The sequence below is a fragment of the Chinchilla lanigera genome, unplaced genomic scaffold (assembly GCF_000276665.1).
Source record: "Chinchilla lanigera isolate Chin_1 unplaced genomic scaffold, ChiLan1.0 scaffold00019, whole genome shotgun sequence".
Taxonomy (NCBI): Eukaryota; Metazoa; Chordata; class Mammalia; order Rodentia; family Chinchillidae; genus Chinchilla; species Chinchilla lanigera.
In genome coordinates, this window is record NW_004955420.1 from 19,744,052 (window position 1) to 19,771,307 (window position 27,256).

At 39.3% G+C, this 27,256-nt stretch overlaps 1 long non-coding RNA gene across 2 annotated transcripts; it reads left to right on the forward strand.

Annotated features, from left to right (window-relative positions):
- Positions 1 to 119: 119 nt before the first annotated feature.
- On the forward strand, positions 120 to 25,792 carry LOC102021452. Of its 2 annotated transcripts, XR_001233826.1 has the most exons (6): positions 120 to 259; positions 1,565 to 1,807; positions 12,071 to 12,197; positions 21,031 to 21,272; positions 23,337 to 23,451; positions 25,679 to 25,792. It is a non-coding gene; the product is annotated as an uncharacterized LOC102021452 (long non-coding RNA). The 2 variants fall into 2 exon arrangements; XR_260726.2 differs by lacking the exon at positions 21,031 to 21,272.
- The last annotated feature ends 1,464 nt before the right edge of the window (positions 25,793 to 27,256 follow it).

The window sequence follows — 27,256 nt, forward strand, 5'->3', positions numbered from 1 at the left end:
GATTTTCTTTGGAATTTCATTAATTCAATATCTATTTATTCCTTGTTTGTTTGTGTTTTGTTTTTCAAACAGGGTCTCACTATGCAGTTCAGACCACGAACTTACTACATGGCCCAGGCTGGCCTCAAATTCATGGTGATCCTTCTGCCTTAGCCTTCCAAGTGCTGTGATTACAAGTGTGAACAACCACACCCAGGTGATATATCTATTTGTATGGAGCTGCTATCTTCTATACTGAGTCTTCTAATCCATGAACATGGTATGTTTTTCCATTCATACTGAATTTAACAACATGTATGATTGTTTTATTTTTATTTACTTGCTTTGAAATCTACTTTTAATTTTCATTGTTTTATTTACTTTAAAAACTTGAGAGTTTTTCTGTAGGCAAAGGGAAGGGTGGGTCAAAAGAAGAATGGAAATAGGTTAGAGACACCCACCATGGTGACTTAGGGGAAGACTCAGCTAACAGTGGGATGAGGAATTCCAGTGGACCGATAGTACACATGGCACTTATAGTGAGAAGTGCTGGTCAGGACCAGGGAAATCCAAGGAAAGGCAGTGATACCAGCAGAAATTCTCTCAGTAATGAGAGAATGTCCCATATTAGTTTGGGCAGGGTCTGAGCAACATAAAAAGCCAAGAAGAAGAGTCCTAACTACTGGTAGTGATCAGGGTTATGTCTACCCTTTACATGAGTAGAAATAATTAACACATGCCCTGGAATGGGTATCAAGTGTTTCAGTTACTCAAACTAGGAGTAACTGGTAGAGGCCTATGGTAGAGTCCTGTGAGACTATGAATAGGCGGCCTATGAGACTCAAACAAGGAAGTCATACAAATTTGAATTCAGATGAAGGATTAGCCAGATACATTAAATATTGAGATTTTTTGAGAATCTACACTATAGCCTCTGGAATCCTCCTGAACTAAGTCTTATACAGGTCCTACTAATAGGACAGGATAGAGCTTGAAGGCAGAATTCAACTGGCCTCAGCTGTGAGAAGAGGAGGAATGGAGGTGTATGGAGCCACGGGAAGCATTGCTCATTTATTTTTTCATTTATTTACCCCACATTTCCTACTTCAAAGGCATTGTTATTGCTACAGTCTCCAGTAATGTGACTTACCTGGGGAATGAACCAGACAGTGTGCCGACACATGCTTGAATATAACCCACCCATTCACACACGCGTGTGCTCATGTACACATGCGTGGGTGGCTGCACAAGAGGAATGGCTAGTACTGGCCAAGTGCCAGCCGGGAAACCCACTGAAATACTGAGCCTTGGGCACTTGGACCCCCATGGATCAGTTCACAAGGTAGCTGCTAACATCAAAGAGCAGCAGGACTGTCCTTGAACTGGAACAAAAGGTACCTGTAAATCTGAGGCCTTCAGACACCAGAAAACAGGTTGAAGCATTTCTTTAGAACTGAATATATATATCCCTCTTTGGAGAAGCTGAGCCTAAGGAATTGGCCAAGGAGGGGAAGAAGACTTATTTTTATAAGCAAGTAACTCTTGATTTAGCTAGCATATGAATAAGGTTATATCTTTTTCCCAGGCAAGGGGGATCTACACCTTCCCTTCAGGATCTGAAAGTAAAAAGGACAGCTGCTCTCTTGAACTTGAACTTGCTTATTATAAGCTCTTATCAGAAACCATCGGTCTCTGTGTATTGATTTCTGGCCAACGATTAACCAGATGTGACCTTAGAGCCTTGATAAAAGCTGAGGAACTCACTCAGCAGAGGGAAGCTTGCTAGTTTATGAACAAAGCACATATTCGCAGACCCCCTCAACCTCTGGTAAGTACTTTTCCATCCAGGTCCACAAAAAGTCACAAACAAAGAGCCCTAGCGAAGCCCTGAACTTGAGCTTGTGCTACATCTGGAAGGGCGAGATCCTCTAGATGTGATTGGAAATGACTCAACCTCAAAATTGTGACACTGGCCACCTGCTTTGCAGGACTGCGATTCAGCATGTACATCTCTCACATAATAGTATTACTAAAAGTGATGTCATTTGCTCATGTATGCTTGACCCTTCACAAAATGTTTGTTACCTTCATTATCATGACAATTTTTCCCTGCCTGAGCTGATCTATGTACAGTTCAAAAATAAACACAAGTCCATTATATTGTTCAGAAATGCATACTTAGCTGGTAAAACCATAAAACCAATCAAGGAAGTGATCACAGTTATGTCAGGAGAGTGGTGATGGAGAGGGGAGGAATGAGGTGTCGCTGGATAAAGGGCACATGCAGGCTTCTGAGATATGGCTCTGTTCTGTATCTTAACTAGAGTACAGGCGTACACAGGGGTTCAGCTTGCAATCATTTGTTAAGCTGCACATTTATAATTTATTCACTTTGTGCCTGAGTGCATGCTGTGTTTCAAATCCACACAGTAGACAGAGCCAAGAGAAGAGGAAATAAGATTCTTTCTGTTGTTATAACTGAGATTGGCTATTTGTTATCGGAATTCTAGGCTACAAATGACCCAAAGCTGTGAAACATGTAATGTGTAACTTCCTTGGTGGTATCTTAGGTAAATACACATTGATCTTTCAGGGATTTTTTCACTTATTTTTAAAGATATCTATGTATCTATTTAATTCAAGTATGGGACAACTTGCTCAAATCTCCTACCAGTTAATATCAGAATTAGAAATTGATAATAGCTGTTTGGACTCCACATAAAATGCCCTTGCACGGTGATACCACTATTCCTTTCTTTCTTTTTTTTTTTCTTTTCTAATTTTTATTTTAAAGAGAAAAGAACAAAAACAAAGATAAAAACAAAACAATACAAAAACTATAAAAACGATATAGAATTTCAAAACAAGATGATAGGAAATCAGCAATGGTTGTGTTACTTATTGTTGTCTTCAAAGTAGTTGCTTAGATTACCAGATGTAGGTATGCAAGATTTATCAGACAATTAAACATTAACTGTTCTTTCAATAAACCAATAGAAATTAATAGTACAATTACCTTTGCTATTTTGTGTGTTTATTGATTTATTTATTTTTTGTCTTTTTGAGACAGAGTCTTGTTATGCAGGTCAGGTTGGCCTTAAGCTCACTTTGTAGTCCAGGTTGGTCTCAAACTCGCAATGATCCTCTTGCCTCAGCCTCCTGAGTGCTGGGATTACAGGCCTGTGCCACTACACCTGGCCTTGTGTGCTTATCTATCTATCTATCTATCTATCTATCTATCTATCTATCTATCTCTCTATCTCTCTATCTCTCTATCTCTCTCTAGGTAGATAGATATTCCTTCTTTCTTTCTCTCATCTCAATTGTTCTTTCTTATTAAGTAGTTTCTTTCCTTTTCACAATATTTATTGTACCTTTTAGTTTTATTTACTCTTTCAGGTTCTTACACGAGGGAGACAATATGGTGTTTACACATGTGAGTCTGATTTATTTCACTTATGAGTATGGTCTCTAGTTGCATCCATTTACCTATATAAAAGCCTTGAGTTTATCTTTCTTTATAGCTAAGTAATATTCTATTGTATAAAAATACTATATTTTTCTTATCCACTCCTCAGCTTGTGGGCATTTGGATTGTTTCCAAAATTTTGCTATGACAAATTGTGCTGCTATGAACATGGGTGCACATATATTGCTGTAGTATGATGTTGTTAATTCTTCATGGGAATCTGAGATGAATACACACTTCTCAGATAAAGAAATGCAAATGGCAAGTAAATACATGAAAAATGTTCAACATTATTGGTCATTCCAGAGATGAAATTAAAACAATACTGAGATTTCATCTTACCCCAGTAAGAATGGCTATCATCATGAAATTAACCAACAACAAATGCTGGAGGGGCTGTGGGGAAAAAGGAACCCTTTTCCACTGCTGGTGGGAGTGTAGACTGGTGCAACTGCTTTGGAAATCAGTCTAGAGATTCCTTAAAAAATTAGGATTAGTGGTCCCATTTAACCCAGTTATTCCCCTTCTGGATATTTTCCCAGAAGAATTAAAGACACTATTCCTTTCTTAATTTGAAAAACTCCACAAACCTCTTTATTTCAGGTGGAACTGAATTGGTTATCTTGGTTAATTATAGAATTGTCCATTAGTTTCCAAGCTTGCTTTAAAAGATGGAATATGTTTGGTTCTGTAATTAAAAGATGCCAAAAGAGGATTGATTTACCTAGTGTGGTGATTTCAGCCAGTGGGGAAAATGTGCCCGATTTCTTTGTAATTATAGCACCTTGAAAAATCAGAATTTTTTACATAAAAGATTAAACCCTTAATATTATTGTACATCAAATATATTCTGTGCTCACCATAAAACATTTAGAAAAACACAGAAGAGAGAAAGAAAAAAAAACAAACTTCTCATGATCCCAATTTTCACAAATAAGCATGGCTAAATATTGACATATCTTTAATCTATGTTTGTTTGGGTGTCGGTAAACTTGGTATCATGAAGAACTTCTCTTGAAATCTGCTTTTAAAAATTTATTTTGTGCATGTTTTCTCACGTTATTATATAATTCTTCAATAGCAAGATTTTAAAGGCATATATCATATGACATTTTATAGAAGAATATCATGTTTTTCTAAAAATCCAAATTTCTTTTGTTGGTTATTTGGTGGTTTTTTTTTTTCAGGTGCTGCTATTATAAAGAATGTTGCAATAAGCATCTTGATAAATGAATCTTTGCACACACCCATTATTACTTCCTTACTATAAATTCCTAGAAGTAAAATCATTGGGTTTGGGTTAAAGGGTATGCATACTTTAAATAATATTTGCCAAGTTGCCTTTCAGGAAGAGTGCCTCAATTTATACTCCCATGAGAAATGTATAAAAATGTTTCCTCAGCCACGCCAACATCAGATATTCTAATTTAAGTTAAATTTTTTTTTATTGTAGCAAGGCTAAACATTTTTATGTTCTTTTAAACCCTTAGGCTGATTTGACGCCTTCAGTCCTGTAAATAAAACTGCAGGACTGTAATTTGTATGGTACCTTATGGTACCTTTTCTGCAGGAGTTTTAAGTGTGAACGAGAGGATTCGGAAGCCTCACATATAAGCACACATTTGAAATTTTCTGCTTAAAACATAAAGAGACTCTACTATTACAAGGAAGGAGAGTAGATTCTGTCTGTGTTAGCATTACAGTTCTCAACGGAATCACTTATTTACCTTAACTAATGCCCCATTAGGTGTGCTAAGCACATTCATGTATTGTTAAAGTGCCGAACAGTCAGTCATAGAAAGGGGAAGTCAAACAAGCCCAGTGTATCAATTTGCCAAATTCAACAAACTCCTTGGCAATCTGCTTACAAGACCCTATGGGGGACAGCAGTCATGAATAGGTTAGACAGCCCATTAGCTTATGAAAAGGGCTGTCGATGCAATCATAATCTATTTGCCTGCATTTCTCTGACATTTTTTTCTGAGGTTATGGTGCTAGAGAGCTATTTCCCACATTCATACTCCAGCACTTAACAGCACAGTGGAGAGGTTAAGTCTCAATAAAACAAATATTACTGTGATGCAAATCTTCCTATAAATGGAGCAGTGTTAGGCCCCCGGTGGAATTCCAGTTTTATGAAATATTTTATATATCACAAAATCCTAGCACAACAAAGTAATCAGAACGATGCTTTGACCTATATTCTATTGGGATTTGATTTATAAGGAATAGCTTGATTAACAAGTCTTCTGGAAAGAAATCTTCTTTGATTAAAACACCGGCCCAAAGGAGAGAAGTTTGAGAGAAGTTTAGACTGGTTCTTTGTTATTCCAGAAATTCAGAAAGTAAAATTAAGAAAGCCAAGGGTGGAAGTAGCCCAGAGCCTGATTTTAGATTGTCTAAAGGAATAAATTTCTAATAATCACAGTGATGCAGGAGTAGCTGCTTTGTGAAGTAGAAAGAATCCCCCCACTTTGTTTTCCTCTCTAAGAATTCAAGCTGTCCCTGGAGGACTACTTGGGAATACTAAAGAAACATTTCCTTTATCCTGGGGTCTACAGTCTATGATTTCAAGGGAAATACAAGGACATAGTTGTAGCACCACGCTCTGAAGAGAGTTATGAACTAAGCAATCAAGAATCATGAGAAATTCTGAGCTGCTTTTTTCCTAGTGGTTCATTTGCTTTTGAATATTATGCTAGTCGAATATGTATCACAAGAGTGAGGCCTCACCATCACCTGAGTTAGACTAAAATGTCAGGTTAGATTATTGTCTCCAAATTTAACAGACATCTGTTTCTTCTTTACTGAAACTTCACTGGAAGCCACATGGTTCTCCAGGGAAGCTCCCTTTCAATCTGTGCCTTTGATTGCACCTCTACTGTCTTACCATATGACTTCTAGGCTCTTGAGACAGGGGAACAGAGAGCACAGGAGATTCATATTCACTTTTTGTGCTTTCACTTATGTCACTTCTGCTTACACCTATTGGTCAGAATTAGTCACATGGTCCAATGGGGTTGCAAAGGACAGTGGGAACACAGATTTCTATGCCCAGGAAGAGAAACATGAAATAGGTCTTACGAACTCAGAGCAATATTTTTTCAGGGTCCTCAGAATACAATTTGTATTCTAAATTGGTGGAAAATGTGTGAACCTTACTTCATTGTAGAACAAATTGAACTGTGATTTGACTTATCCTCTACCATATAAAGAACTGATTTTATGTGGTTTTACCAGCATTTTACTTTCTGCTCAATTGAAATGAGTTTGTTTTTTTCTGGGAATTTAGGAGTGTGTACTTTCTGTGTGCATCTATAGCTATGCTCTTGTGAATGTCTTTAGTTGCACTGTCCTGACTGCCACAATGTTCATGCTTAGTTTGACTTTGAGGAAGACGCAATCTGATGCCAGATCTGGTGAATAAGGTAGAGAGAATATACCGTAATATTCTTATAAGCCTGCCTTTATGTTGGATGACACTTAGCAGCATTCATAGTATTTTTGGTTATACCTCATACACCCTCATGAAAGAGAAATTCCAGAACTGCTTCAGAAAGTGGTAAGAATGATGAGATGAGCGTGCTCAAAGTCAAGGGAAGTGTTTTGTGGGCATTAATGGCAATGTGTCTTTTAGAGTAATAATTTTTTTAATTCAAGGTACATTTTGATCACCCCTTATATATTTGGAGAATAGGGTAGTCAAAAGTGGTTCGCGAGCTTCATGTCTAGTTATAACACTTTTCTGGCTATAAGGTTTAGATTCCTTAGTCCTGGACCCTGGTGAGCCCTTCCTGTTGATGAACAGCTAAGACTGTTGCTATAAAATAGTACAAACCAACTGGCTTAAACAACAGACATTTTTTGTTACATAGTTCTGCAGGCCGGAAGTCTGAAATCAAGATGACAGCAGGGTTCCGAGGGAGACTTTACTCCAGGCTTGCTTCTCGGCTTGTGGGGGTGTGATGGTGACCTTTGGCGCTTTGGGCTTGAAGAATAACCCCAATCTCTGCCTTTGTCTTCATGTAGCGTCCTTGTATATGTCTGCATCCAAAATTCTCCTTTGTTTAAGGACTCCAAATATATTGAGCGAGAAGCCTCTCTAATGACTTCATTTTGACTTTATTACCTCAGTAATGATCCTATTTCCAAATAAGGTCACATTCTGAGGCTCTGGGGGTTAGAATGTCAATATTGTTGGTTCTGGGATGGGGCACAATTCAACTTATAGCAAGGAGGACACTGTTGGTCTGGCCATAAGCTCCTGAGCAGCAGCTTCAGCTGGCATAGCTCCCACACCCATTTGCTGGCCAGTAACATTCTGCTGTGGCTAAAAATCTAGCTCTGATCCTGTCTAGTCAGTGATTTGGGGGCTGGGAGTCATGGGGCAGGCAGTTCATCAACTAAGAAGTAACGAAGCTTGGCCCCTGTTCTTACCCAAAGACAGGGAATGGGTGACTAGCTGTATAGTGAATTACAGTGGAATAGAGAATCCTGTTTCACCACCATCTGCCACTGTGAGGCTTCTCAGGACAATTGCTCATTCTTTCCGGTAACAGGTGAGTAATCAGGCACCACGGTCAGTGCACCAGGGTAGCAAAGGGACATCTTGGACAGGGGAGTGGGAGACCTATATTTAAACACATACTTCCTTTTTGAACTGAGAGGGTTGGGCTGGTGAATTTCAGAGTTCTAGTCTACTGTGACCCACTGTTAGACAGCATTAAAAGAGGTAAAGTTTCCTTGATTGAAGTACTTGTTACTGGAAGGGTCTGGGTGGCTTTCTGGCCCCGTCACAGTCTCTTTCCCCATTGCTGAAACACGATACTTGACACTCATAATTTATTATTTATTTATTTATTTATTTAGGTACCGGGAATCGAACTCGGGACCTTGAGCTTGCCAGGCAGGCACTTGTGCCACTGAGCTATATCCCTGGCCGAGACTCATAATTTAAAGGAAGAGAGATTGACTTTGGCTCACAGTTTTAGAAATTTCAGTCCGTGGTCAGCAGGCTCCAAGGCAAAAAGAAACAGGGTAGTGGAAAGCTGCTGATGTCATGGCAGCCAAGAAGCAGTGAATGTGGAAAGACTCCAGGAGGGAGCGATGCCCTTCCAGGTCACACCAGGAAGAGACCCGCCTCTTCTGTCAAAGCCCCACTTACCAACATCACATTCGACCACATTCCTAATAGTGCCCCCATGATCCAACCAGACCCTAAAAGCCCTGTCTCTGAGCACATGAGAGTTTTGCGGAATATTTCAGACCCAAAGTACCACAGTACCCCTAACCTCTTACCTGGCATGACTTTGGTGCAGGGAAAACAGGTCCACAGTTGTGGCTTATAAATTGAGGGTCTCATCTTGCAGATATGCTTAAATTCCACCTCTATATTTCTACTGCATTACCATCTCCACCTTCAACTCTATTTCTCTATATCTATGTATCTCCCTATGCATCTCCCTATGCATCTATCTATCATCTATCTATCTATCTATCTATCTATCTATCTATCTATCTATCTTCTATCAGCTCTCTCTCTTTCTCATACACAAACATATATGCCCACAGATTTGCTTTGCTTTTGCATGGAGGAGAAAGATGTTTTTAATAGCTGCTTTTCTCCCCTCTCTTTTTTTTTTTTCCTGGAAAATGATGAAATCATCCATTTATTCTGTACCAATTATAAGCACTAGAAAGCACAGGAGGAGCAGAAAGCTTGATCACAAATAAATATACACCAGGGGAGAAGGAGAAGGAGGAAACTGTTATTGATTGGCCTTGTAAAATCTGCTGCAGAATCAATAGCAATTTCTGGAAATGCCAGACATTTATTTTGTGTGGCTTGAACAGCAGAGATAATAATAAACGTACTTATGAAGTGGGTCTCCTGACACTATTTCCTTGAGTCTCTTATAATAACACAGACACACACACACACACACACACAATGGATGTGGTGGCAGTACAAGCCATAGTGAATATGTATCAAATTTCGGTTGAATTTGACCGTTGCCTACCTCCCCTTCTGCTGGGTGTGTAGCATTTGAGTAAGTCTTCTCTGCTAAAGCAACACAGACAATTCTTCTGTATGAAGAGCTGGGAGACATGTTCTCAGTTGTAGAAAGACAGGCCTCAGCTTGTTCTGGTGCTCAAAGAAGAAAATCGGATGCTGAAACTGCGAGATCCTGCCTGGCCACTCTGAATTTCTGCACCTGCTCCTCACCCATGCCTCATACCCATCCGAGAGGCCCAGTCATCATTTCTTTCTAACAATGGGCAGCTCACTTTCTGTAGCTGCTCCCTCACCCCTAACATTCTCCCACAGCTGGCCCCTTCTCCTATTGGCACAATAAATTCCTTTTGTGAGCGCATGTGGCAACCTTACCAACACCAGGAGCCTAAGAAAAGATTCAGCAGTGTTTTCAGAATAGAGAAACTGCTCAGTGTGTTCATGTGTCTCCATATAGTAAAAATAGCTACCATTTATTGAACACCTATTGTGTGCTGTGCAGTTTTCTCACTACCTTGTTTATTTCTCAAATCAAGCCTGTGAGTTATGATTATGTTTAAGCCTTTTTAAAGGAAACTGAAGCTCATAAAGATTAAGCATGTTAACCAAGGTTGGGAAACTACTACGAGAGTGAACTAGAGTTGACCTCATGTCTGATTTATATTTTGTATTCTTTCCTTTTGGCTTTTGCCTACTTGGGTGTAGATTGGAGGATGGGAGGGAAAATTACAATACACAGAGATCCTCTGTTGTCTGGCAAAGGCCTCTGACATAATCTGTGTGCAATACGGCATGAGTGAAAGTTTGTCTGAAGTGTATGTGGTACAATCACAGTTATGCGCTGAGGACATCACAGATCAAGATGCATCAGCTCAAATGGTCAGGAGAAAGGAGGCTCAGATCGGGAGGGTACAATGGAATCACCAAGAGGTGGCACTTTGCTGTCGTGAGGGTAGAAAATGTTTTTCCTTCTCTCTGCTTGTTCTTATCCCTGCCTCTGCTGCTGTCCTTCACCACTCGACCTTTTCCTGTTTTGTGATCATGGGAGAGTTTCTGGGGAACAACCATCCCAGGCCAGGCTTCTCTATGGCAAGCCAACCTTAATGATATTGTTAGACACAGGTGCCTGCTGAGCTGGGGATAGATTCCGCTTCCTTAATATATCTCTACTCAGTGCGGCAGAGCTAAGGAGAATCTGAACTACTAAACTGGATGTTGGAAGAAGGTGTTATTTCTGAAAATCTGTAGGTTTCTGGTTCTTTGGCTGTGTCCCATTTCTACACAATGAACCTTTGGTTTTCTGAGACAATCTTCATGGCTTTTAAAGCCAAAGAAAGACTTTCCCTTGGGTCTAGCTTATTGCTCAGAGTAATGCTTTCCTTTTAATTACTCAAAAAAAAAAAAACCAAACCAAAAAAACCCTTTTTTTTATTTTAAAGATAAAAGGAGGGAAACATTAACAGACATACAACATTTTACAACATATCACAAGCACAATACAGACAATACAGAGTTACAAACAAAGTGGTAGGGAATTAACAATGGTGGTTGTATTACATATTGATATCTTCAAAGTGGCTTCTCATGAAAACAGATATAGACATGCAATACTGGTCAACCAAAGACTCATTGACAGTTTCTTTCAGCATAGAAATAGAAGACAGGAAAAACCCTTTCTTTAGATGCTAAGTCAATCTCTACATCCAGAGCCCATCATGGAAAATACCTCCACAAAAACCCAAAGGTGGCAAGTCAAAGAGACCTTGTGAATAGACTGCCATATGGGAACAATGGAAATTAATTCTTCAGATGTTCTTTCTGTGGATGTTTTCTGTACTGCCCTGTGTCAGGGCCCATTGATTAGGCCAGAAACAGTCAGTCAGGGCTTTGTCCCTCAAGGAGTTCACAATCTAGTAGTGGAAGTAAATTCATGCCCACAAGTACCTTCTGTATAGGCAGTAGCCAATCCACAGATGTGCCATGGGTAATACAAGTGAAGGGAATCCAAAGAGAGGTACAAAAGATAGGTTGCAGTTTTTGAGTCATCCTTGGATAGGAAGGAAAGAAACTGAAATTTTGGATTGCCTCAGGATTACAGAACGGTAAAAGAAGGATGAGGCAGCAAGAAAGAAAGCAAAGAGTTTGCAGGGAGTCCTAGAGGAAAAGGGGTCCAAGTCAGGGAGACTTCTGTGCTTGTGGAAGAGAGGAGCAGGAGAGGGAAGGGGTGGGTTAGAGTAAGATGATGAGGACTTCAAGCACTAGGTGGACATAGTTGTATATTATTCCAGAGGAAGGGAGGCTTCACCAAAGTTTTGAAAACTGAGAAGACATGGTCTGTTAGTGTCTTAAAACTGACAAAGCATTTTATCTGCAAGAACAAGGCATCTAGGATTCCGCTATTATGAATTGTGCTGCCATAAACATGGTATGCATGTATCACCGTGGTATGATGTCTTACCTCTTTGGGGAAGATACCCAGAAGGCGAATGGCTGGGTCATATGGAATTCTCTAGTTTTAGCTCTTTGAAAAGCTCTCAACTGATTTCCATAATGGCTGAGCTAGTTCACATTGCTACTAGTAATGTAGAAGTGTTCTTTTTTCACTGCAGTCACACCAGCACCATGTATACCCATCAGTAGAAGAAAGGATAAAGAAACTGTGGTACCTCTACATGCTGGAATGCTACTTGGCTACAAAGAGGGATACATCTGAGATATTTGAAGGAAAATACAACAGTAAGTGAAATAAATCAGACACGCAAACTTAAATACCACCTGTATCTCCTTTGAGTAAGCCAAAGGACAAAAGGAGCAAAATAAAGGATGGATAGAAGGAAACAAGGGGATAGATCTCTTGCAAGAGACAAGGGGTCCAGGAGACAGAAGACAAGGGGAGAAGGGGAGGGGGAGGGGAAGGGGAAGCAAGAAGAATTAAGATATGCTATGTACAGGAACCTAATAACCTCAACAAACGTAAATGTTATGTCATAAATGTGAGCTAAGAATAATAACAAGAGTGAAAATGAGGAAAGGGGATTTAGAGGTGGGGGAAGGGAGGTGCGGGGAAGAGGCAAGAGATGAAAACCAGAAACAAGATGTATTGTGTACATGTACCTGTTCCCCCAGCTGAGTGAAAAATTCACATACTGCAAACAGATACTAGAATAAAATAATAAAAATATAAGTGAAAACAATAATCTAGTTGTAGTACCATTTCAAAACCTCAGTGGAATCTTACACTTCTAGAAAAATAAGAGTGGATATGCTTTTCTTTATTCCTCTTGTACTGAGCAAGCCCTAGCTACCATACCTAAAACAAATATAAGGTATACTGACAGGTGGAGGGAAGGAAGCTAACCAGCTAGGGACCTCAAAACCCCAGGAATAACATAACTGTGAGTCCCTTGGTTTTGTTTTGCTGCTGTTGTTATTGTTCCGTGTATTCCACCTTTGGAGCTAAAGTTGCCAGCAACTGAACTATCTATAAATGCAGACAAAATAAAAACAAAAACAAGGAAAAAAACATCAAAAGCGCCCACTCTCTGTAGCAACAGAATTGGTATAGGAAAAAGGGAGTGAGTCAGGCAGAAGGTTTTTAGATGAAAACCATTCTTTCTCAGCCAAACACCACAAATATGTGACCTCTCCTCCATCCAGGCAGTCAAAAGCCAACTAGAACGCCTTCTCTGAGCCTCTCCAGGGGTGCCCTCAGGATTCTCCCCTCACTGGGTTATATCAGGGAGTAGGAGGTTGGCATTCCCATCGTTTAGGGGTGGAAATGAGATCCCCTTCTTCACCATAGTATAAATGAAGAAAATACGGATAGCTTGGACTTCCACTCCCACCTGCAGTAGTGAGAAGCTCCTACTCTTCCTCACTAGAGAGTCAGAGTGTTACCACCCAGAGCTAATAAGTTCTCATAATCTGTAGTATCAGTGAAGGACCAACAATGAGGCACCTCTCTCCAACTGTGAGTGGAGGCTAAGTGTGGAACTTGGCAGTAAGGAGGTACTATATATTTCTTTCTCTGACAGAACAGTGTTTTTAAAAGGTCCAGGTGCACACTTCACAAATTTGGTAAAAACAGGTTCACAAACTTGAGTAGACCTCAAACAGCATCAGCTTGTAGAATTCATACCAAGACACCTCAGTGTCAGATTTCTGGAAACTATAGGCCAAGAAAATCATTTGAAAAAAGCCAGAGAAACAATACTTTACCTTTACAGGAAAAGCAATGTATTTTTTGTTTTTTGTTTTTTGTTTTTTGTTTTTTGTTTTGTTTTTCTCCGGTACCGGGAACCAAACACACGACCTTGCGCTTGCCAGGCAGGTGCTTAGGAAAAGCAATGTAAATGACAGCAGATGTCTCATCAGAAACTATGTAGGCTAGAAATAAGGGCACACAGTTTCCAAGTTGTGAAAGCAAAGAACTAACTGATAATTCAGAATTCTATCTCAGGTAAAAATATCCTTCCTGCAAGAGTGAAGGGAAATCAAAACATTCTCAGATGTAGAAACATTATGAGGATCTGTCACTAGAAAATCCCCTAGAAAAATGGCCAACAGACACTTTTCAGTCAGAAAGGGACAATAAACAAAGAAACTCTGCAAACACAAGAAGAAAGAGACGCTGCAAAAATATGAACAATGCAAGTGACTTTCCTCTACTTTAAAATCTTATAAATTGTGCTTGATAGTTGGGACAAAAGATAACACTGTCTAATATGATTATAAGTGTATGCAAGAAAATATTTTAGATACTAACATGAAAATGGGAGAGGATTAAAGAAAGTAAAGATTGAAAAGTTTCTTGCCTAACAAAAACTAATAATGTGGTGATACCCATGGATTTTGACATTTATATGTAATGTAATACCTAGAAAAAGCATGTAAAAAACTTTACAAAGTAATGCATCAAAGAACACTATAGATGAATCAAAATGAAATTGTGGAAAATGCTCAAATAACATTTTGAAAGGCAAATAAAAACCAGAGTAACAAAGAACAAAAACTAAATGTCAGACAAATTATAATATATTCATAACTATATTGTGTGAATCATCTAAATACATTAATTAAAAGGTAGAGATTAATAGAACAGATTAAAAGATACAACTCTGTATCTATTGTCTATAATAAATTCACTTCTAATATAAGTTGAATATAAGAGGAGAGAAAAAGATATATTTTGTAAACACTGATCAACAGAAACTATAAGTGGCTGTATGAATATCAAGTAAATATTACTTGAAAGCAAAGAAATGACCAGAGACAGTGATAAGCCTTATATAGTAATAAAGGGGTCACTTCCTTAGACAGATATAGCAATTATTAGTGTACATCACAACATAACAATGCTAGAAAATACGTGGACTAAGAACAATACTACTGACCAAAGAAAGAGAGTAATCTATAATTGTAGTTGGAGAATTTGATAACACATTCTCAGTAACTAACAGAATAATTAGACAAAAATCATCAAGAATATAGAGGGACTCAATATCTTCTCCATTCAACAAGAATGGAGGATTTCATCCACCTTTATACCACACTGCACCTGACAACAGCTGCCTATACATCCTTTTCAAACACCATAGAATATATACCGATTGACCATACCTGAGACATAAAACAAGTTTCAAAAAGTTAAAGTAGTGAAAATCATAAATGATATGTAATCTGACTATAGTACAATCAGATTAGAAATTAATAACAGAAAGATAATAGGAAAATATTCAAACACTAGGAAATGAAACAATATAATTTAATTAATCAATGGGTCAAAGGGTAAGTCTCAAGGGAAATAAATCACTGAAGTAAATGAAAAAATGTATTATGCTAAATGAAGTTGAGTATACATTTCAAAATTGTGGAATAGGTAGATATGTGTATAGATAATGATTTACAGTGCTAAATGAGTATAACACCAAAAAGGCTCATACTGATCATGGAAGTGTCTCCCTGAAAAACTACACAAATAAAAAAGTAAGGTAAAATAAACTCAGATAAGCTGAAGGGAAGAAATAATAAAGATAACAAACCAATGACATAGAAAAGCAAAGAAAGAAAGAAAAAGTCAATGAAATTAAGAGCTACTTCTTCAAAAAAGATCCATTAAAAATGACAAATCTCTATCAAGATGAGAAGGATGGATGGGAGAAAATAACGTATTAGTATCAGAAATGACAAGGGATATCACTACAAAGCCTCTATCACCAAAAGAACAATGCAAACAACTATGAAAAACTCTATACACAAAAATTTAGCTGCTTGGAAGAAATGAACCAATTGCTCAAAAACAACTTTCCCATTATAAAACATAACTTGAAAAGCTCTATAATTATTAGGGAAAGAGAATTCATGGTTTTAAAAGCTCTCCAAAAAGAAATCTCCACTTTAGATCATTTTGTTGAAGAATTTCTCCAAACATTTAAGGAAGAGTTAAGGGCAATTCTGATTGTCTCTTAGAAAACATAAGAAAAGGGAGCAGAGGGGCTGGGGATTTAGCTCAGCGGCAAAAGCGCCTGCCTGGCAAGCGCAAGGTCGTGAGTTTGGTTCCCGGTACCGGAGAAACCACCCCCCCCAAAAAAAAGGAAAGGGAGCAGGACTCAATTCACTTTATGAAGGTGGTGTTACCCTGATTCTCAAACAATACAAAGAGAATACAAATAATATAAACTGAAGAATAGCACAATATTTTTAGATATAGAATGGAGAAGAAGAAAATATCAAATACAGTTCAGCAATTATAGCAGAAGTTTTGCACCCTGACCAAATAGAGTTTATTCTAAGGATGCAAGGCTAGTTCGATTTTAAAAAAATCAATGTGAATCCACTACAGTAACCATACAAGGAAGAAAAAAAAAATACATGATCAGATTAGTCAATGCAGATAAAGCATTTGACAAAATTCAATACATGTTCAGGATAAAAGCTTTCAGAAATCTGAAGTTGAGAAGTACTCTAAATTTGATAACAAAGTGTGCAAAACCCTACAGCTGAGATTATACTTGTGGTGAGAGTGTGGACACTTTCCTGCATGTTAACTGTCATCCAGCTTATTGACAGTGTTGGAGGTCTAGCCAGGGCAATTAGGCAAGGGAAGGGAATAAAAAATGGAAAAGGGAGAAAAAAAAAGGAAGAAAATTGCTTTGGTTTACAAGTGATAAACTCACTCTATAGAAAATTACAAGGAATCTACGAAAAGCTGAACTGAGTTCGGTAGGATTTAGGATGCAAAATAAGTGTACATAAATCAATTGAATTTCTTTATACATTCATGAACACACATAATTTGAAATGAGTAGTATCACTTACACTGATCAAAATTTAAAGACTTAGTTCTAAGTCTCATAAAACACAGGACTTTTATGTTGAAAACTTCAAAATGCTAAATAAAGAAATAAAATAATTTAATTATTGGAGAGACATACATTTCTATGCATGAATTAAAAGACTCAAAAACAGTTGTATTAGTTTGCTATTGCTTCTGTAATAAATTACTATAAATTTAATGGCTTTAAATAACACAAATGTATTTTCTATTACTCTGGATTTTTGAAGTACGGCATGGAGTTTTACAGGGCTGAAAATCAAAGGACTTGTAGGGCAACTTCTTTCTGATGGCTCTGAGGGGGAAACAAAATCTCTTATCCACAGTCGATTTTGTCATGTAAAATAATATATTCACATGTTCCAAGGGTTCAGCTAGGGAAAAAAGGTGTTTTTTAAAAAAAACGTACTAAGAATTGAATCCAGAACTTTATCACTGAGCTACATCCCGTGCCCTTTTTTACTGTTCGGGTCTCACGAATTCTCTAAAATGCCCAGGGTGGGTTGGAAATTGCAATCCTCCTTCCTCAGACTACCAGAATGGTGGGATTACAGGCATGAGCCACCACAGCCTACTTAGCATGTGGAAATCTGTGAGGGGCTATTATTATGCCTACCACAATAGTAAAGATGTCAGTTCTCCCCAGATTTATCACAGTTTCTTTCAAGAGGACAGCTATATTTTTGGTAGGTATCAGAAAGCATTCATCTAGAATTTGTATGGAAAGCCAGATGAACTTGAATAGCTGAAATGATTTTGAAAAAGCAAAGTAGGAGGAATCTGTCTACTTGATTTCAAGACTTATTACTTAACATAACAATAAAGACTATAAACTGGGCATAGTGGCACATGCCTGTAATCCCAGCACTCAAGAGGCTGAGGCAGGAGGATTATTGGGGGTTTGAGACCAGCCTGGGCTACAAAGTGAGATGAAGGCCAGCCTGAACTACATAGTGAGACCCTGTCTCAAAAAGACAAACTAATGATAATAATAGTAATAAAGACTGCAATATTTGTAGAGAGGTAGATATATTAATCAATGAAACAAGAGAATCCAGAAGCAAACACAAATATGCTAATTTATTTATTTTTTTGCATATACACATGAACATGCAAACACACATTCACAAAAGCCTCTCCCTAAATTTCACACCTTGTACAAAAATAAATTCAAAATGAATCATGGGCTTAAGTGTAAAATGTGCAATGAAGAAACCCTTCCAGAGAACATATAAGAAGAAATCTTCAGGATCTAAGGCAAATAAAGAAGTTCTTAGACTTAACACCAAAAAGCACAATCCATTAAAAAAAAGTGGTAAGTAGGGCTTCATTACAATTTAAGAATTTTAAAAATTTCTTGTGAAAGACCTGAGTAATAAGATGAAAAGATAAGCCACAGACCAGGAAGAAAACATCTGAAGATCACACATCAGACAAAAGATTAATATGTAGGATATATACATAATTTTTCAAATGTGATAGCTAAAAACAAAGCATTCTAATTTGAAATCAACAGAAGACATAAAGAGACATTCTAGCCAAGATTATGTACAGATGGCAAATAAACACATAGAAAGATATTGAACATTGTCAGTGATTGGGGAAATGCAAATTAAAAATGTGAGATGTCACATCTATGCACACTTATCAGAATGGCTAAAAAAAATAGTGGCAACACCATGTGCTGGCGAGGACGATGAGAAATTGGATCATCTTTACATTGCTGATGAAAATGTTAAACAGGACAGCCTCTCGCAACTTAGTTTGACAGTCTCTCTCAAAAAAAGGAAGGAAACACATACCCATCATATGAAAAGGAAGATTTGTGCTCATCCTATCTGTGAATGTTTATGGTAACTTTATAAAATATTAAATGTATTATGTCTACCACAACTCAGATGTCCTTCTATAGATGGATAAACTGTGTTATATTTACACATGAAATACTACTTGGCAACAAGAAGGAGCCAACTATTGACATATATCCTGGGTGAGTCTCCAGATAGAAATTATTCTAACAGGAAAGAGTCAGTTCAACCAATATTACATCTGGTATGATCTCATTTAAATGATATTTGTGAAATGATAAAATTACAGAAAGATCAGAATGGTGGTTGCTAGGGTAAAAGAGGAAGGTGGGTGCAGAAAATAAATAGAGGAGGTCATAGTGAGGCAAAAATGAAAGATCCTGTGATACATATTCTTATCTTGATTGGCTAATTTAAAATCAACATATTGACCATGATATTGTCTTATAGGGTTGCAAGATGTTAACATTGAGGAGAACTGTGTAAAGGGCACAAGGAATCTTTATATTATTTCTCACAACTACACATAAATCTACAATTTCTTCCAAATAAAATATATAATTTAAATAAAAGTTTAGAGGAGACTCAAATGAGGAGTGGTTATGGCAGGAGGGTTGGGGATCCAGAGGCAGCAGTGATGGAGAATAGAATGAACGACAGAAGAAGTGGAAGTGCTACTGTAGCTGCTCTCACCCCTCCACCCTGGTCATGGTATCTGTGAGTGGGTGGGTTGTCTGTTTATCTCTGGATGACAGTATCTCTCATACTTGCTCACTTGTTTGATAAAATGAATGGTGAGGGACTTCTCCACCTAGTGTCCACTGTTGACTAGAAGTCTTGTGCTGTTCTGGTCTATATTAGTGACTTCTGGGGCAGTTATAGAGATATTCACAATAGGCTTTGCTCAGCAAACTGCCCTCTCATTGAGATAGTGTCCAAGTTTGGAGAAGCTACTCATGGAGGAATTTTCTGAAACTCTCCAAGGTAGGAGAGAGTTGGGGTGGAAGCAGCATGGGGATGAACTGAGTTTGATGTGCCTCTTAAGCCTGTAAGATTAATAAAGAGAAGGAAAAAATACTTAAGGACGTTGGCTTCTAGAAACAAGGCAAGGTTGCTCCATTCCTTTCACACTCGTGTCCACACCCACACCCTTGACTTCATCCTCAAAGCTGAGTCAGGGTCCAAAGTAAGGCTTGTTATGGACACTTGTGTTAGGGAGTCAGTGTTTCAGGTAGGAGCGGAGAGCTTGCATGTGCACCCTCCTTCCTCTTTTCTCTGGAGGCCCTTGTCCTGCTGCTGCAGATGAGCTGTTCCAGGAAGGGAACTCTCCCTGGGAAGACCTGGGTGGGGGGCTCCAGAGGGTTTTGTTTTGTTTTCAGCCTGTAGCCCATGCAGAAGGCAGATTCATGAGTCTGTGTGACCCAGCTAAGCAAGAACCAGACTGAGTTCCTGGGTCATTCCTCTTCCTCACCTTATCCTGTATGACTCCAGAACAAAGTGGTCATAACAATTGGCTGGAGGATTTGGATCTTGGATAAGGGTCCTGAGAGAGAGGGAAAGAGAGAGAGAGGGAGAGAGAGAGAGAATGTGTGTGTGAGAAACAGAATGTAAGAAAAATATGACAGGGGATGTGAGAGAGAATATGAGAAAGGAGGTGAGCGAAGGGAAGGAGGTCACTTCATTTCTTCCTCTTCCTTTTCATGTATTCCTAAAAGTTTCTTTCTATCATCTTCCTATCAACCATAACCTCCCTTTATCATGTTTTTGTTGTGGTTGTTTGCATTTTACTTTTTCTGTTTATGTGTTTGTTGTTCGTTAATTTATATGTAGACATATGGCTTGTTTACCTCTCCAGATCTTGCTTTAAATGTTACATTTTCATTGTGATTGTCACGCTTACCCTCTCATCTGCTTTCTTTATTCTCAAGACACATGCATCCCTTTAACACAGTGTACAATCTTTTATTTATGTCTGAGCTTCTCAATTAGAATATAAGCTTTGAGAGGGTAGGGCTTTTGGTGTATTTTGTTCACTACTGACTGTGTCTAAAACCAAACTTGGCGTACAGAAGGCAGTCAATAAATTTTTTGATAAATGAACGATGGAATGAGAGTACGTATATTTTTTCTGGTGCGAGATAAGATACATGCATACAAAATATATATCTTAATATCACAAACTAAATATGTATGTATATACGTGACCATTCATCATGATATGTTAATTTAACTACAGTAAGAAACCCATAGCATATGAGTAAACCACACTTCTGAGTGTGTCTGTAGGGAATTTCCAGAGATGATTGACATGTAGGCCAGTAAACTGAGGGAGGAACGACCCACCTTGGTTGTGAGTGGCTCCAGCTACTATGCTTGTAGCCTGAATGGAATAAAAACAGAATAGAAGGAAGTTGGTGTGCTTTCACAGGTCTTCAGTCTTCTAGAGAGGACGCATCTCCCACTGTCTTCACCTCTGGATATCAGTCTCCAGTTTCTTGGTCTTCCGAAGCAGACTCATACCAGTGACTCTCCAGTGAGCTTCCTGGTCTTCGATCTTGAACTGGGACTGCATCCATGATTGCTCTTGCTCTGTGGCCTCCATCTTGGGCTGAGAAACTACTGGTTCCCTAGCACACAGCAGCCATTGTGAATGCTGCCCCCTCTTATCCTGTAAGCCTACCTCATAAATCACCTTTCATAATTGTGTGTGTGTATATATAATTGTGTGTGTGTGTATATATATATATAATTGTGTGTGTGTGTATATATATATATATATATATATAATTTCTATGAATTCTGTTCCTCGAAAGAACCCTAGCACACACATGTATCTTTATTGTTTATATGCCTTTATATATACACACAAACATGTATGTGTGTGGTTCTGGAGATTAAACCCAGGGACTTGGGCATCTTAGACACTCTACTGCTGAGCTGAGTCCCTAGCTCCTCTTTTAAAACATTATTTTATTTTGAGATAAGATTATACTAATGTTGTTGGTATTTTGCTACTGTTCTTTTTTAAAATTATTCTCCTTAAAGTTAAAAAAAATTATACTAAATTGTTCAGGCTGGCCTTGAACTCTTTAACTTACTTGCAACCTTCATGCCTGAGTGTCCCAAACTGCTGGGATTACAGGTACAGGCCATCATATCTCTGCTGAAAATATTAAATATTTTACAAATTGAATTTATATTATTAAATATATTTAAGATAAATATATTCATCTGTATGCATATATATTCATAGATAATTGCATTTAATAAATGTGTATGACTGTGAACAAATCCTGGAAGGGAGTTTGAATTGTTGGGGTCAATTCTGCCTATTCAAAACACAGGGAAGAAGTGTTTCATGCGCCTCTCTGGGTCCCTGTGCTTGTGAAATAGGTATGATACCCCTGTGTACCTCACAGGATTATCATGAGAATTAGCTAAAGCATGGGACGTGGAGATGTAAAAGCGCAAAGACAAATCACACATATGCTCAAATCTCCGTTAGGATAGAACACCGCTGTGACTGTGAAAACAGTTCAGAAGGTGAGCTTCCTTCCCAGCCTGGCGATAGAAACACATCATATGACACGAGAGCTGGGTCTTCTGGAGGACTGAGTCCTGGAAAGGTTCTGTGCGGTTCTCTGAGAAACTTATCTTATGAAACCGGAGTGGTATTTGGGAGCTTATCAGGAGCATTTCGTGAGGGGAAAGCCGAGCAGAGGCCGGCTATGTCATGGAATATTCCTCCCTTTCTTCCATTCCCCCAAGCGCCGCGCTGTTATATTTCTTGCTGTGTATTATTGACAGAGGAAATGCTGATTCATGGGTCTGAGTTACAGGAAACCTTGTTTCCTGGTGAAGAAACAAGCCCGTGATGCTGCCAGCCTCCTCCTCTGCCAGTTGCTGCCACATGCCCTGCTCTGGGCCTGCACCCAGACTGCCTGTGAAGGGGCAGGGCTGATTCGTGCTTCACCAATGAGGTCACTTTCCCTGGCCTAGATCCTCATGGTGCCGCTGCAGGCTCTTCAGCTCTGACCCCAGCATATCTTTCCAGCCCATCTCTCCTGCTTTCTTCTTGCCCCCTACGCTGCAACCACGCACGACTGCTCCCAGGGCTTCGTGAACACCTTGTATTTTCCAGTCTCTGTGTCTTGGCTCATAATGTTCCCTGCCTGGACTGACCCCTGACCCAGTGTCGGCTCATTGAAATCGGATCCGTGCTTCAGTTCTGCACAGCTGTGACCTGCTATGCGGAGCCTTCTACATTTCCTTCTATTTATTTATATTCTTTTCAGTAGGGGTATTTTCAGATGTCCACAAAACTACAGAATTGTCTGATGAACTTCACCCAAATTCAACAGTTATCTGATTCCTCTTACATAGCGCTGGATCACTCCTTCTGTGAATTCCCTGCTCAGGCTTGCGTTCTGTGCTTAACTCACATTTGCTGAACTGGGTGGGAAGGGGATGAATTGGTGGAGTTAGGGTGCTGTCTTTACCCACCTCTTACAGTGAAGAAACTGACCCCCAGAGAAATGGAGTTGTCATGAGACAAGCAGTGTTAAGCTGAAATCAGATTTTCTTGAAATGTTTCACAGGCTGATTGGAAGGTCTGGATAATATACTCATAACAAGTGTGTGCTACAAGACCTCAAGTGCTGCAGGAGTTCAGGTGAAGTGACAGTAAGAATGTGCTGAAAGAATAAAATAATCTTATATCCAATTTATTAATAGGATGACCTCTGAAGCATAGCACTGAGCAGACTGCTGGTCCTGTCCATTGTTTTATCTGACCATGTCCTGAAGATGAGAGACTTACATGTGGAGCAAAGTCATCCAATCAGTATGAGTAAGGAAGACTTTTAAATGGCAGATGTTCTAAAATAATTGAGTAGGTACTCCGTACTGAAAAAAACCTAATGCTCCAGATACATTTTTAAAAAAAATTTTATTAGTACATGGTTGCAGTGCATGATGTTTACATTCCTTGTGCTGAATTAGTACGTGTACATAATATGTCCTAATTCCTTTTTACCTGCCCTTTCCCTTCCCTTTTTCTCCTCTCCCCTCCACTCTTGATCCTTCCCATTTAAGAAAGATCTCCCTACTTCCTGCTATAGAACTTTTATTTTGCTATTTATATAGAGTTGGGTTTCTCATAAAAGAGAAGCCTTGTGATATTTAAGTTTGAGTGTCTGATTCATTTCACTTAACTTTATGGTCTCAAGGGGCATCCATTTTGCTACAAATGACTCAGATTTATCCTTTATGGCAGAGTAATACTCCACTGTGTGTAAATGCCACTTTTTTATCCATTGATCCATTGATGGGCATGTAGGCTGCTTCCAACATTTAACTGTTATGAATTGTGCTACAATGTGTATAGGTGTGCATGGATCACTGTAATATGTTTTTAACTTTTTCTGGAAGATATGCAAAAAGGGAGCAGCTGGGTCACCTGAAATTTCCAGTTTTCATTTGTATTTGTTGAAGAATCTCTACACTGATTTGCAACATGGTTGCGCAAGTTCACACTTCCACCAACAATATAGAAAGATAGAATTAATTCTTATGGGAAAGATAAGGAGATAAAGGAGCCTAAAGTCCTGTGGCTTGAAGCACTTGCATACTCAATGATTTGGGAGGAAAGAATGGAGAGAGGTTGAAAAGATAGTGCAAAAAATGAAAAGCCAGTCATGGGAGAGTGGCAGTCGTCCATCTTGACCCAGCCCTGGCTGCCTTAGGGTCCCACAGGAGTCATCGGAGGTCCAGTGGGTGGGAGGAGGGGCCTAATGTTTACACAGGAACTTCATTTCATGAGAACTGAAACCCGTGCCAGTGTGAGGTAGTAGTGGGAAGGATGGAAAGTATGTGGCTTTTCTTCGTAAAATTGAGTTAAAACATAATGTTAGGAAAAAGCCGAGGGCTCTGACCAGGCCTCTACTAGGTACTCAGCCAACCCCAGATCATCATCTCATTGAAACCATGGTAGATGCGTCAATGCCTGGATCACAGGGATGGTTCGAGGTTCCCCAGAGGCATGGATGAGAGAGTGTGAGAGACTGATTTGCAGCCTGTGAAGTGCCTCAGTAATTCTCCACTGCTTCCCATCTGTCACTATTACTAGGAGTCCACTCTTGGTACCGGATGACAGAGACATTGCCCTGAAGGCATAAAGGAAGAAGAAGAAGGGGGACAAAGAATTGTTAGAACATAAGGGCTTGCATTTCACACTTTAGTGTGTTCCAGATATCTGGGCCAGGAGCTAGCTGCAGAGACTTCTGGAACTTTGTCCTGTTGCTTTATCCATTGCTTGCTGTTGTTATCCTTGTTAAGATTATCATAAAATCTTCAAAAGAGAAACTCCCTGTGTGCCAGTCTTAGAGGCCACATGTAGAGGGTTGTATGAGGGAGAACTGGGGTGGTGAGAAATGTTTTATACTTTATGGACAATCTGTAGTTAGGAAGAAAGGAAAATAAGTAGAATTTGTGGATCCTGTGGAGGATAGGGTAGAGAAGATCTGAGACTTTCCTGGCAGAAAGGTGGGGTATATTCCTGGGTTGAGATGTAGGGAGTCCTTCCAGGCACAAAATACTGCTACAGTGAGGTTCATGATATCCACTACAAGTAGACAGGATTCCATAGCAGCTGGTGAGATGCTAGTTTGCTTTCTGAAATCCATGAGAGCATATTTCTTATAAAGAAAAATATCCCTCCTCCCGCCCCGCCATGCACATGCACACACCTGTTTACTCATTTGTTTTCTTAAGGAAGTCTCTCTTTAAGGGGATTAGAAAGGTAAGCTTGGTTCATCATTAAGTAACTACTCATCCTACTTATCACACACTCCTAATGTGGTCCTCAGCAGAGTGAGCCCTAACTGAGCAGCACAGAAGGGCAAGACACTTGCCCAGCCACAAAAACAATGTGTGAGCCCTCAGAATCCTGTACCTTACCAAATGCATGTGGTTTAGAGCCTGCTTAACAAAGAAAGAAAAGAAGGGTTGCCTTTCCCACGTATACAGAATTTGTCTTCTTATATACTCTATTTGCTATATAACCATAATGTTTCCAGGCCAGAGCAGAGGCATTCCGGGAGTACGCAGAGGGCATGCCATTGAGGATCTGGGAGATTTCCACCATAGCAGTCAGCTGACTGCATCCCCAGGAGGACCAGGCAGAGGAAAACACTTGGGTTATGATGAGCTGATCTCACCTGCGGTAGGGTTAACCTTGAGGATAATGTACCCTTGTCAGATTGTTTTTGCTTCATAGTGTGATGATGCTTGTGTGTGTGTGTGTATGTGTGTGTGTGTGTGTGTGTGTGTGTGTGTATACATGCTGGAGGTCAAACCCAGGTCCCCAGGCATGCTAAGCACTTGCTCTACCAGTAAGCTACACCCCAGCTCTTGTTTCCATTCTTAAACTGGGTGTTGCTCTCTAGATTTTGGCATGGGTTTAGTTTTAAAGTGCAAGACCTACCTATGTTCACAAGAAAAGTTCTGAGGTCTCTCATCAAGAGTTCAGGTCAAACTCCAAAAAGCTGCAGAATGATCAGGCCCCAAAAAGCTGCAGAACACATGAAAGGTCCATGCCTGCAAATGTTGAACAAATATTCTGTGAGGGGAAAGCCCTAACTCATAGTCTTTGCCGGATTCATTGGTGTATATACTCTGAATGTGTTTGATTTCAATATGGTGGCCACTAACCATGGAGCTGGGAAGAATTGTCTAGGCTAGCTCTTGTGAGCTGGTACACATTGGCCCTAGCATACGATCCACAGGCAGTGAGAATAGACTCACACTAGAGCTCACTTGGAGAAGCTGGGAGTTAGAAATCAGGTGAGGAGTTGGGTAGGTAGGGCGGGGGTGAAATACCTGAAGCACACAGGGCTGGAGCAGGCAGCCGCCAGCTTCAAGCTTGCTGTAATTAATGGTTATCCTAAGAAAAACAGCTACTGTTCCCTCGACAATATTATGTGACAAACACTCTGCATCGCTACTAATTCTCACAGCATCTCTGCAAGGGTGTTTTTATTCCTGTTTTACAGGTAAGGAAGTTGAGGACCAGGAAGATAAAATGAGTGGTGAGGTAAGAAGTGGGAGAGTGAGAATTCCAACCTGGAGTCTACTTCCTTTCTACAATCAGGCAAAGGGAGGCTGAGAGAAGTCTTCTTCCTAGATGGACAGTGGAATGGTGATGGATGCTAATTTTTATGAGGATCAACAGATTTGTAAGGATGGTGGCAGTGGATGAATGATGAAATCAGGGATTCAAGATGAGGAATGAGGGTAGCACAGGACCCAGGGAGAAATCAGAGGAGGATAAACTTGATGCTGAGTCACTCTATTCCTTAAACAACCTCTGAGTGAACTCAAAGCAAAACCTATCAATCCTGGAGTGAAGCTGAACACAAAGTTGGGATCTACTTAAACGTTAGACAGCTAGGGTATCAGTGAGCAAGTTCTTTGTTGAGGCAGTTGAGATTTCTGAGGAAACACCCAGTGTAGAATGACTATGCATATATGTGTTTTAAATCAATATGGTGTCTACAGTACTTCAAAACTATAATACAGTCTATGGAAGTTAATTTGAAAACACACATGCTTACCTAGTTAACACATTGCTTATGACTGAGCATCATTCTAAGGCA